This window comes from Malaclemys terrapin, chromosome 4 (assembly GCF_027887155.1).
Source record: "Malaclemys terrapin pileata isolate rMalTer1 chromosome 4, rMalTer1.hap1, whole genome shotgun sequence".
Classification (NCBI taxonomy): Eukaryota; Metazoa; Chordata; order Testudines; family Emydidae; genus Malaclemys; species Malaclemys terrapin.
In genome coordinates this window covers 23,239,487-23,252,451 of record NC_071508.1, presented here as the reverse complement: position 1 = coordinate 23,252,451, position 12,965 = coordinate 23,239,487, and the positions used below count along the sequence as shown (strand labels likewise).

General features: G+C 50.6%; 1 pseudogene; it reads left to right on the top strand.

The window, feature by feature from the left end:
- The first annotated feature begins 7,923 nt into the window (after window positions 1-7,923).
- Window positions 7,924-12,050, top strand: LOC128837295 (serine/threonine-protein kinase pim-1-like; annotated as a pseudogene).
- The last annotated feature ends 915 nt before the right edge of the window (window positions 12,051-12,965 follow it).

Here is a 12,965-nt window from a genome sequence, read left to right as displayed (position 1 = left end):
CAGGCAGCAGGTGGCATTTCATCCCCTCCCTCAGTCTGTGTATTGCCCTATATTTGTCCTGCTAGGCTCATGCCTTCCTCTATGTGCGTCATTGGCACATGCTAGCGGGACTCCATAGCTATCATTTTAGAGTGACATTCGTCCAAGGCCTTGGCACTACTTAAGTCCTCAAAATAGGCCTTAAGGGCAGGATTTTCCAACACGTTTGCGCACTGGGGACTGGCCACTGCTGAAATCTGACCCTAACTTAGGTGCCTGAATGAGGTTATTGGAAAACCATGTCCCAGTTGCAGGTGCTGAGTCCTTGACTATCTGTCCCTGCGTTCATTTGCCGGTCTAGCCCTATGTGGGCCCTCTGCCCTGGGGTGCATTTCACCTTTCATGGGAAAACCAGGATTTGGGCAGAATAAAACCTTAAAGTCAAACTTTTCCTCTCCTGCCCCACTGCAAGATGGCAAGTAAGGGGTTAAAACCTGGGCACCACCTTTCTTTGGGGGGCAGTAATTGGGATGTTGGCTTAGCCCATCAGGGAGGAGGGGAATGTCTTGTAACTAGGGCTGATTTCATCTGAGTCATTCCCAAACAATTTCCCCAAGGAACAAAGCCCGTGGGGCCAATCTGTGAAGAAGCCAGAGGTAAAATTCCCAGGGAGAGGGAATTTTCTCTATCTCCTTATCCTGAGGCCTGGATGGAACAGATGGATTGCGAAGGACCCAATCCAGTGACTGCTGACATGGAAAGGAATCTTTCCACAGACTTCAGTGGGAGTTGGGGCAGACCCTGAGCACTTAGACCAGATTTTCAAGCATGTCCACAGATTCAGGGTGGCTCAGTTCCCCGGGCCACAGTAAGTATGCCTGATTTGCAGAGATGCTGAGCATTCACAGCCCCCATTGGCTTCTGCTGCACTTACAGGCGCTTCATGCTTCTGAAAATCAGGCACCAAGGTGTCCCATTACTGGAGGTGCCCCAAATCGTTCGCTGCTTTAGAAAACATTGACCTTTGGACTCGCTGTGCCAGAGTTTCCCCCTTTGCAAACCAGGACTAGTGATATTGATCTGACCTCCTGCTGATTGTGAAGTTGTGAGGTTTAGTGCATTCGTGGTTTGCCAAGGGCTATGAGCGCCTCTGCTACCGGAGCAAAGCTGTGTTGTCTCTCGGTGACATGATTTGTCAGTTGTGCCAGATGTGGTTCTGGGACTCAGCTAAAACCCAGGAAGGAAGTGTTCTTAGGACTGTGTCTGTTGGGGGTAATGACTTGCCCATGGAGGGAGCTACCCTAATCTCCAAACATTTGTCTGGGTACAAAGGGGAAGAAATTCCAAACCTGGTGACTGTTAAGAATGTTACTTTATCTGCTGGGGAAGAGTTTGTCTCCAATCTTCTGTCTGAGGAGCAGACAGAATGTGCCTCTCAGTTTATGCTGATTGAGGATATGTCAGTTGTCTCAGAAGTCGTTCTGGACTCAAGTGAAACCCAGAAAGATGCTCAGGAAGATGTTTCTCTAGAGCAACCCCTAGCTGCAAAGGGAAAGGACAACATTTCTGGGGAAAATGAATTATTGCCTAAAAGTTCTTCTGAAGGAGTAAAACCTCATGCTAGCTTTTGCAAGCAGTTTGCTGCAACTGAAGGGTGTGGAAGTGGGTTGATTGAGTTAGCTCAGAGTGAATCCTTGCCTGTAGCAAGCAACAGTGTAGGTGCTGAGGAATTTGGTTCAGTTTCTAGCTGCCAAGTTTCTCAGCTGTGTATGAATCCACTGACTTTGTTTTAGAAAAATCCAGGGTGGAAGCCATCCCTGCTAAAACCAACACTGCCTCTGTCACTGCTAAGCAGCTCTTTACACACACCTGGGATGGCTGCAGCTCTGTTGTGAATCGGGCCAGCCCCAGTGTGTGTCAGGTAGAAATCCTGAATGGGAGAAATGGAAAACCCTGGCGGAAATGTTTTCATTCTTCACAGCTCAAAGAATGGAAGGATAAACCACCTGACCCTCTAGACTGTCTTCTCCATCCTGTTGGCCACCCTTCTTGGCCAGCAAGAAGGAACGGCTTTGAGCCGTTGGCAAATATGCATCGAGTGGGCTGGTCAGTGCCTACCCCGATGTTGAGACAGGAAAAGTCCAGAAAAGTCCTTAACTTATTATGGCCACCCTCACGTAGGTCACTGCTTCATGTTCACCCTGTAATATTGGTCCCTGTCTCTCCCAGTATATACAGGGGGAGTGTGGGAAGTTTTTGTCTCTTCTCCCCTCACAGGTCCCGTACATGAGCCATGACATCTCACCGGTGCACCAGCACCCTGCTGTTCAGAGGTGTCTGAAGTCTGATGCTGTCCAGGCTCTATGCTGTATCTGTGATCCCTCTGAACCTCTGGAGGTGCCTGCCAGCTGGAGCCCAGAAAGTAAAATTGCTGTACCACATGTATGGATTCTATGGGACTGGGAGCAACCCCCTGGCCCTGCAGCATCGCTACCAGTTCTACGCTGTTGGCAACTCCTCAGGTTGCCCCTGGAAAAGCATTGCCAATTGCACTCAGAGTGCCACCGGAGAGTCACTCAATTTTTGTTATGAAACTAAGACCACTCCAGACTCCACCCCATTCTTCTGTAAGCCGTTGTGGTCTCAAACAGGACATACACCCTCAAACACACCCAGTGACAGCCTCCTGGGTGCCGGAAGGTGCAGGGTAGCCCTGGTTTCCTCCGCTGTTTGGGGAACAACCATGCCCCTACCTGTCATCATTGTCATTGGAACTCAGACACCTCTGTTACCCGGAGAGGAACTGCAGCTGTCTCTGATCACACTAGCAGGCAAGAATATCACACGGTTCCTCATAAACTGGGAACTGCTGAACTGGACTTTAGCTGGACATGACCTGACTCAGCAAGGTCCCCCAGACTGGGTAGTTCCATTAAAGGGGCACACATTGTGACAAGCTCATGCTAGCAATTTGGTTTAAATTCACATTGCACCTGCATGTGCTCCCTTGATTGGAACTAGCCATAAGGGTTGGGATGAATGGGTAACCTGGGAATAAGTCTCAATGTTCCTTAGATGTTATCCAGGAAGAGGGGTCTGTTATTGTCTATGTTGGTAAAGCGTGTGTGTGTGTGTGTGTAAGGACAAGATGTAATATTGTATTAATTAATGGACATTGGGTCCAACCCATGGTGCCTTATGTTAATCGCTGTTTCTATAATGTAACCACCATTGTTAGTTGTGATATTAAGTTTACTGTGCCTATATGAACTGTACAACATTTAAATGCCTATCCTGAGCTCTACAAGGAGGTTTCCCTCATTTCACTGGGAATGGGTCTCATTGCCATTAAGGTAAAAACACAGGCCATCACTCTTGGTGGGGGATTTTGCTTGGGTGGAGCCCCAGTGCAACAGGTCTTTTGAATATCATGCTTCACCCCATTGTGGTGATCATTGGTTCCCAAATTATACTAGCAATTGGTCTGCTTCTGCTGGTTTATTGGATACAACCACTGATGCGGCGGCTGCAATGGATGGAAGATCAGACCCGGTACCACGGAGCAAGGATGTGATGTGGATACTCGCTCAGCGCAAGCACCCCATCAACGGGGGGACTTGATACCAGACACCTCTGTGTTCCTGGGGAACCAGGGTGCAGTATCCAGCCTGACTCATGAAAGACACCCCCCCCCCCGCCTCTGCTTAAACCAAAACCCATCAGAGGAAGAAAACTTGCAGAGAGCAGTGAAGGGTGTTGGGAGACACACCTAGACCCTTCCTGACAAGGGTGACAAGATTAAGACATCTCCATTAGCATACAGAATGGAGAGCAGAGACAACTCCTCTAGCCTCATCTGCATGAAAGATGGGACAGGAAGACATGTCAATTTACATCCAGAATGGAGAACAGAACCACACTGAATTCTGGGACCAGAAAAAGCAGGGAAGCACTGCATCCTGGGAATCTCTGCTCCAGATGCTAATGAACCTACGCCTGCACACACACCCAGCTCAGCAGTTATCAGACCAATTCTAGTAATGAATCCTTAATTGATATCCAAATACTGAAGCAGCCTAGTTGTATTGTGAGCTCCCTGGAAGAAAACACCACCCATAGCCCAGAGTGATCAGCTCCTATTGTCTAGTCTAAAGAAAACCCTTGAGTCATCAGCTTACCTATAAACAAATCTAGTGTTCTCCCTTAAACCATTGTATTTTCTCTACAAAAATCCCTACTCACCATCTAGTCAGGGTTCTGATGCTTAGATCCAAACTATGCATCAGTTCCACTGGAACTCCATCTCCTGACTGATCGTGCTGGGGGCTCTGCCTGTCTCCAGCATTCAGAACCCTCAGCTACCACCATCATCTGGGAACCCCGACCAGTTCAAGCTTCAGGGAGCGGTGAGACCCCCTTCTCTCTCTCTCTCTCTCTCTCTCTCTCTGTTTTCTTGTCTACCTTAGGTATTAGCCTTTAATTATGTATGTTATGTTGGTTTAGTCCTTGTGTAGTTATCACTATTATTCAATAAATAACTTCTATGGTTAAGTTGGTTGCTTCTCTCTCTCTTGCTGAACTTTACTCGTTTGTGTTTTTAGCTTGCCCCATTCACTCTACAGCAACGCTTCTTTTACCTACTCTAAAGATCCCTGCAGCGCCCAAAATACTGTAGGGTTTGCTCATCGAGTAGGTTACTGCCAGTACAATTGTGTTGGGGGAGTGGGGATAGGGATGTGCTGAATTTGGGACGCATAAGGGTAACAGCTTGAAAGTGCTGCTTGACCCAGTCCATGGAGCCCAGGGGCATATAAGGAGAGACAGCTTGAAAGTGCTGCTTCCTCCAGCCCAGTGAGCCCAGAGACATATAAAGGGTCAGCTTGACAGTGCTGATTGACCCGGTCCGCTCAGACTTGCTCTGTTAATGTAAGTGTGGGTGTGTGGGTGTTCATCCGGTTCTGGGGTGGGAGTAACCTAGCCTTAGGGACCCTAGGTCCTGCAAGATAGCTCCATTGGGAGGGGACTTGCAGAAGGGAGAAGTAGAGCTCCATATGTAAACACAAGTGACACAAGCAGTACATTGACAGGATTACAGAACCCCCTTCCCCAGAGGAGTAACCCGAATAAATGACCATACCCCAAAGTAATGGGCACATCTGGTAACAATTGGCACCAACGGCCAAGGGACGGGGTGGATATTCCATCTCTTGATGTTGTCCAATCAGGCCTGGGTGCCTTCTGGAAGACATGCTTTAGCCAAACACAAGTTATTGGACTCAGTACAAGAGTAACTGCAATTCTCTGGGCAGTGATTCCCAACTAGGGATCTGCAGCCCCCTGGGTAGCCGTGAGCAGGTTTCAAGGGGATCTGCCCCAGGCGGCGGGACTCGGGGAAGGGAGCGCTACCTCCACCCTTTTACTCACCTCAGCGGGCCACCCAGCCTGTGGGTCAGTACCAGCAACGCGTTTCACACCAAGTAAGTTAAAAAAAAAAAAAATCTGTTTTTTTATTTTTGTACCTCTGTGGCACAGGTGGGCCGAGGAGTTTTTATAGCATGTTGTGGGGGCCTCAGAAAGAAAAAAGTTGTGAACTCATGATATAGAGGAGGTCAGACTAGGTCAGAGGTTCTCAAACTGGGGGTCGGGACCCCTCAGGAGGTCGCGAGGTTATTACATGGGGGGTCGCGAGCTGTCAGCCTCCATCCCAAACCCTGTTTCGCCTCCAGCATTTAGAATGGTGTTAAATATATATAAAAAGTGTTTTTAATTTATAAGGGGGGTCACACTCAGAGACTTGCTATCTGAAAGGGGTCACCGGTACAAAAGTTTGAGAACCACTGGACTGGGTAATCTAATGGTCCCCTCTGACTTTAAAGGCTATGGAAGTATGAAACTCTGAACCTTTCTGTTCTAATAGGACTCAAGAGACAGCACACATGCCCCCCACTTTGCCCCTGCCTTGGAGGGGCTGATCTCGCTGCAGCTGGGAGCTACAAAATTAACTTTCAACTTTCACTTGGCTTTAAGTTCCTTCCCCTGCTTGGCTGGGCACAGGAGGGAGAACTGATTCTTGTCCCTTCACTTTCAGTCTTGTTCAGAATCGAAAGTTGGCCTTTGTCTTTGGCCCACTTCCAGCTGGGAGGCTCCTGCTGGCACCTAGGGGGTGGCTGGTTCAGGAGAAAAGAGAAGCTCTGTAAGGTGTATAACGCAGGGTGGTGTAGGTGGCCTGGCTTCTTATCAGCTGTAGAATTGTACTGCCCTCTGGTGTTAGCATGTCCCGTTTAGGCACCGAAAGTAAGAGCCAGATTTTCATGTGCTCAGTGCTTGGCTCTTCTGAAAATCTGACCCCAGTCGTGTCTGCTGAGCCCTAGAAAATCTGGTCCTAGGAATCTCTGTCTAACTTTAAAAAAGACACTTCCTGGCCTCACTTGAATGTGAAAGAGAAAGACTGGAGGCCATTCTCCTTCACCTTACACCTTGTGTAAATCATTCAGACTCACGCACAGTGGGCAAACGATGCAAGCAAAGCAGCCTGCCAGCAGTTTATACTGACTTTCTGCTCACTTAGCCCTGGTGTAAGTGACCACGCATGGTGCAGGGAAATGGAGAATCAGACCCATTCTCTTCTTGAATTTTTACACAAATATTAGTATTTTGCCCACCTAGAACACCTTCCTTCTCAGGTCCTCACAGCACTTTTGAGAGTATTGAAGGAATCTTCTCGACTCCTCTGGGCACAGGTCTGTACTATTATCCCCACTTTACAGATGGGGAAACTGAGGCACAAGGCGGGGAAGTGACTTGCCCACAGTCAGACGGACAAGTTGACACTTGAGTTTTAACCTTGAATAAATTGATTGCTAATTATCTCACAGTAATTAATATATGTCTGCACAGGCTAGTTTGAATGCTCCTCAAATACATGTTGCAGAATTGCAAATATTTGTTTACTGCAGAGTTTGTTATCAGCCTGTAACAAAAGTTTAGGGCAGTGATACTCAGACCTCAGTAGTTCAGGAGCCAAATTAGCAATCAACATTACCCAAAAGAGCCACAGTTGTGTGAATGATGGGGCAATATATATATTATTCTCACAGCAAATAACTTAGTGCAAGTCAATAACTCAATAGGTTAATAACATAGTAAAAGCATCCTGACTCGTTAATAACTTAGATTGACTAATAATTCAATCACACAGTGTTTTAACATCATGTGCTGCAAAGAGCCGCGGGAGACCCATTAAAGAATCACCTGCGGCTTGCAAGCCTTAGTCTGAGTCTCACTGGTTTAGGGAGGGTCCAGACTGGCCTTCACAAAGGTCTTAGCTGCCTTGATTGACTCAAAGGAACAAACTCGAGGCCAGCGCACAGATGAAGGTTATGACAGAGAGCCCAGGAGGCCCAGCGGCCAGCTCTTTGCTTTAGCAGCCAAACCATCCCTTCTCATTTACTTATAAAACGAGGTAGGAGAAATAAACCTGGGTCCAAATTTTCAAAAGTGGCCACCTTGGGAGACTTAGGACCCGATTTTCAGCGGCTCTGAGCTCCCACAAGGGGATCATGTCATTAAACATCGTATAACAGGGTCCATTTTCAAAGGAGCTCAGCTTCCATTTAGACACCCAAAAGCAGAGGCCATGGTTCTCAATGGGATGCCAGGCCCTGAGCACGTCTGCAAACCTGGCCCCCTCCTTAGATGTCTACACGGGAGCTGAGCTCTCAGGAAACTTTGGCACCCATCGTGAGTGCTGGGGGCTTGAAAAGCTGGCGAATAATGCAGCCAGGCCAGGGACAGCGTTAAGGATGCCTAGGAAACTTTCACTTTGGCATGCCCCGGCGTTGGGTGCCTGGCTTTGCAGCATTTGTGTTCTCTCCCTCTTCCCCCCCCTTTCATCCCCCTCAGTCTCTGCCCCATCCCCCCCCCGCGCCATATTCTCCCCTTCCCCCGACTCCTCCCCCCTCTTGCTCCCATTCGCATCCCCTCCCTTCCCCCCGGCCTCCGCCCCTCCCGCACTAGCCCGGACCCCACCCCCTTGGTTCCGACCCGGCGGGGCTGCGAGCCGAGCCACTGGCGCCCGGTTCTGTTCGGGCGGTGCCGGTTCCGGTTCCAGTCCCGGTCCCGGCCCTGGAGCAAGGGGACGGGGCGGGGATGCTGCTCTCCAAGATCAATTCGCTGGCCCACCTGTGCTCTGGGTCCGGCGGGGAGCTGCACCCGGCCAAGCTACAGCCAGGTGAGGCCCGGTTGGGTTCGGTTCGACAGCAAGGGGTGACTCCGGAGTGGGGTGCCCCAGAGCGGTCCGGGTTCAGTTCGGGAGGAGCCCCGTCCTGCTGGGCATTGGGGAGGTTCGGTTCGAGAGGGGTAGGTTCAGAGAGGAGTCTGGTTCGGTTCGGGGGAGGGATGTGGGTCTGGTCCGGTTTGGGGGGTTCGGTCTGAGGAGGGCTGGGGGATCTGATCCAGTTTGGTCTGGGGAGGGATGTGAGGCTGGTTCAGTTCAGGGAGGGAGGTCGTTCTGAGGAGGGATGTGGGGTTGCTGTGGTTTGGAGGGTTGGCCGGGTCTTTTGAGGACACAGCTGGTTCTGATCCCGGTGTCTCTGCCTCTCTGCCTGCAGGGAAGGACAAGGAGCCCCTGGAGAAGCTGTACCAGGTGGGCCCACTGCTGGGCAGTGGTGGCTTTGGTTCTGTCTACTTGGGCACCCGCCTGTCGGACGGCGCCCCGGTGAGTAAAGCCTGGACAGTGACCCCCACCCCCACCCCTGCAGCCCGCTCCCCATGCACGCTGCTCTATTGATCTCCACCTTTGCGTCCCTTACCCAGTTACATCTCCTTTGCTGTGCCCTGGCATAACCACCATCTTGCATCCCTTCCATTGGTCCCTTGTTTGCCTCCCCTCTTTCTGGGGTTGCCTGACCTGATTCAGATTGTCTGTCTGGTTCTGTTTGTGTTCTAGGTAGCCATCAAGCACGTGGCCCGGGACCGGATTTCTGACTGGGGAGAGCTGGTAAGTGTCTAGGGCAGGAATATCTGCTGTGGCTCTGCATTGCATGGTCATGGCTCTGTAGTTAAGGTTGCAGCCGGTGTTGTAGGTAGCTCTTGACTTTGTGGGTCGATTTGCCTGCCTCTGATGGAGATCTCCTTTCTCTCTCTGTGCAGCCTGGCGGGAGCAGAGTGCCCGTGGAGATCCTGCTCCTGAAGAAAGTGGGCTCAGGCTTCCGCGGGGTCATTCGGCTCTTGGACTGGTTTGAGAGACCGGACAGCTGTCTTGGTTTTGGAGCGACCGGATCCTGTGCAGGACCTGTTTGACTTCATCACGGAGCGGGGTGCTCTCCCTGAGGAGCTGGCCCGCAGCTTTTTCCGCCAAGTCCTGGAGGCGGTTCGGCACTGTCATAGCTGTGGGGTATCGCACCGGGATATCAAGGACGAGAACATCCTGATTGATCTGAACAGCGGGGAACTGAAACTGATAGATTTTGGGTCTGGGGCATTACTCAAGGACACAGTGTACACTGATTTTGATGGTGAGTGTCTATTTCCATCCCCTTCTATTTTATCTGCGTAGGGAGGGAAGCCAGGGAAATTCCTCTCTGAAATGGGTTGTTCCTGCCTGTAAACGTTCAGTAACTTCCCAGCCAGGGAATGTTTTGTTCCCTCCTCCCCCTGCCATTGTCATTTGCTAAATATTAAATTAAATTAAATTAATGGAGATATCCTATCTCCTAGAACTGGAAGGGACCTTGAAAGGTCATCGAGTCCAGCCCCCTGCCTTCACTAGCAGGACCAAGTACCAATTTTGCCCCAGATCCCTAGGTGGCCCCCTCAAGGATTGAACTCACAACCCTGGGTTTAGCAGGCCAATGCTCAAACCACTGAGCTATCCCTCCTCCATATACTGTTGTATGATCTGCAGCTTTGATACCGTTGGGGTTTTCCTCCCTGCCTTGTATCCAAAAAGCATTTCACAAATGTGTTTGCCCTTTTGTTGGGTGTTAATCACAGGCACTGGTGGTAGCTGCCCATGTCACACAGGGGACAGCGGGGGGGCACAGGGCAGAAATTGGATGTGAACTCACCAGCATCAATCTTTGGAGTCCCTGTTAGCAATGAGAGGAGAAAGTTGGACTCTGGTTCCAATGGTTTGGTTTTCTCTAGGTCCATCATATTTGTAGCATTTCAGGAGGGATCTGGCTGGTATTCCACCCTCCTGGGGTGGTGCAAACAGGATCTGCCTCACCTCATGGATGGGGAAAGATTGAGTTAAACCTGTCTGCAGCCATGGCTGCTTAGATGCTGGATCCTAATCTAATCTAGCAGCTAGAATGCAGGGGGAGGGGATGTTTTGCCCCCGCCGCCCCAAGGATAAAGAAGAGGGCTCTTGTACAGTTTCTTTCTGTGAGGCTGGATGGACATCCAGTGTGGGGAGTGGATCAAGAGGAGAAGCTGCTGTCTCCGCCATCTCGCTAAATTATTCATTTCATTGGAAAGTTGTGTTTTGTCACGGGATGAATGTTGTGAAATAGGATCTGCGGGAGATCTGCTTACAGCTGGCTCCCTTTCCTCTGCTGCCCAAAGGCACCTGAGTCAAATCTTTGGGGAGGGGGGAGCTGCAGACCCAGGGAGGAGTGTTTGACCTTGGAGCAGGGGTGCAGGGATCTGCGTGGGGGACAAATAACCAGAGCTGCCTTGTGCTGCTGGCGGCAGACATTCTTTCTGACCGGGAAGGCATATTCAGGGTAGGGCCGTTGAGTTTCAAAAAAAAAAAAAAAATCACAGTTTGTTGTTGAGGGTTTGTTTTGCTTCTGCCGGGCTGCATTTTTTGTTTTTAATTTAACGGTTGATGACAAGGGACGGGTTTGCACCTTCTCTTCTGCGGAACTTCCCAAGCTACTGGTGCCCCCTGGTGGCACATCAGGTTATTTTTTACAACCCAAAGTTTGTAAACAACAGTCACGTGGCCAGGAACCAGACTGAGCTCTGACCTCAGTCTCCTCTTCCTGCCAGAAGGGAAGAGATCAAATACAACAAAGGCAAAGGGCGTAAGCATCTGCAGAGGCCAGAAGCAGGGTGGAATCTGAGTTCCTGCCTTACTTGATGTCTTGCCAGTAGACTTTTTTGATGTCTTATGGGCACATCCATGAGTGTCCCTGACCTGCTGAGTCCTGGAATATGAACTGAGCGAGGACCAGAGAATTAGCAAGAACGGTTCGCTTGGGGAAACTGGCTGTGGAGGGGGAGGGAAGGTACTGATTTGAATAGCTGTCGTATTCACTGTGTCACCGTGTTCTGAGTGCCTTCAGTTGCGATCTGGGCTGTGCTGGGGGAAATACTTGAATCTTCCTACACCTCTGCTTCTCCAAGATTTACCTGGGTTTATTTTATAGTCCCCTTTTTAAGGAACAGGTCAGAAGCAGCCACGGGTGAAACCAATGCACCCTGGCTAGTTGTTTCCGAGGTATGCTGTTAATGGGAACTTTCCTTCCTCAGCTCTTTGCTTTGAGCCTCAGAAGCCAGAGCGTCCTCACAGATGCACAAACAATGCAACCCAATAGAGCTGTAAATGTGTACAGAATTATACAGGAGCGAAGCGGTTAAGTTGAAGGGCTTGATTTGTGCCATGTCCGTCATTGCTCGTGCCAACCTCAAAGATCAGGTAGATGTTGGTCACTAGGATCATGTAGACAGCAGCTACAGTGGCCCTGGCCTTGGGGGTCATGCCACAGAACCCCACTGGACACAAGATGATCATCATGTTTTCTCCACAGGCAACGTCGCTGGCCAAGGAAACCGAAGGAGCGTCGCAGAGTAGAAAGGCAGAAAGGCAAGATAGGAGAGACATTGGTGGGGCTTGTGTTAGGGATTAAGTGCAGTGCATCTGGTCACCCTGGCTGAGCTCAGAGTCGGAATCATTGTCAAGTGTGTTATCAGCATCACAGCAAAGGAGGGATTTGCAGGACAAGGAGCGGGTTTGTGGGGGTTTCCAGGGAGCTGTTGTGTTAATGTCAAAGGATGAATGGCCCCAGACAGTCACAGGTGTGAACATGAGCCTGTCACCACCCCAGGTCTGGGGTCCAGAGACCTCGGCCTGATTAGTCCCATGGCAAATGCGCTCAAAAGTTCACGCCAAAGGCTGGGAATTATTGATCAGGGGACACAAGAGAAACTGGTTCAAACCCAAACCCGAAAGCCTTCTGCGATTGACGCGGAGTGGTTCTGCAGGAGAAACGATCCAATGTATCACAGGGCATTGGCTAGAGTCGCTTATTCTGTCCCTCTTAGCAGACAGGAAAGGGTTCATTCTGTAGCCGGATTGCTGTGAATGGGGGTCACTTTCCTGGCTTTTGACCCAAGAGACCGATGCAGAAGGAGGAGAAGAGACAGGGTAGTAAAGGTGGGGCAGTACGGCTTTCCACCACCTTCTCAGGATACAAGTCACTGGCTGATACCTGGGCTGGCAGGTCGGCCTCCTCCCAGCTCACTTCCCCAGGCTGGGGTGTCATCTGGCTGGTCTGGTCCCTCTCCTTCGCTGGCAGGGCAGAGCCGGGGGGGGACTGTCTTCTCCTGTCATGCTGGTGTTGGGCCGTGCTGATGGTCTCACATCAGGTGAAAAGCCAAGAGAGAGAGAGAGAGAGGACAGGAGGAAGACGGTGGGGGGTAGAAAGGAACACACGGGGAAGGGGAAAGCCGAGCAGGTTCTCACTGTATTAGGTGTGGTCCTCGCTGTCCAGCGGCGACGGGCCGGTGTCCTCACTGGCGGGCTGCTGCGGATGTCCGGATGATCGAGGCTCGCCAACCAAGGGCAGAGCGTCTGCGCTGTCTCTGTTAGCACAAGAGAGCTCCTGCCATGCCGGCTGGGGCCATGCTACAAAGCACAAGGGCCCATGCAGCAGAGCTTTTAATGCCCCTGCAGTGCAGACATGGTTTGGCCTCATTTGCAGGATCCCTTGCCTGGAAAATGTTAGCTGGGAGTCAGTTTCTCCATCACGTCTCTGGGA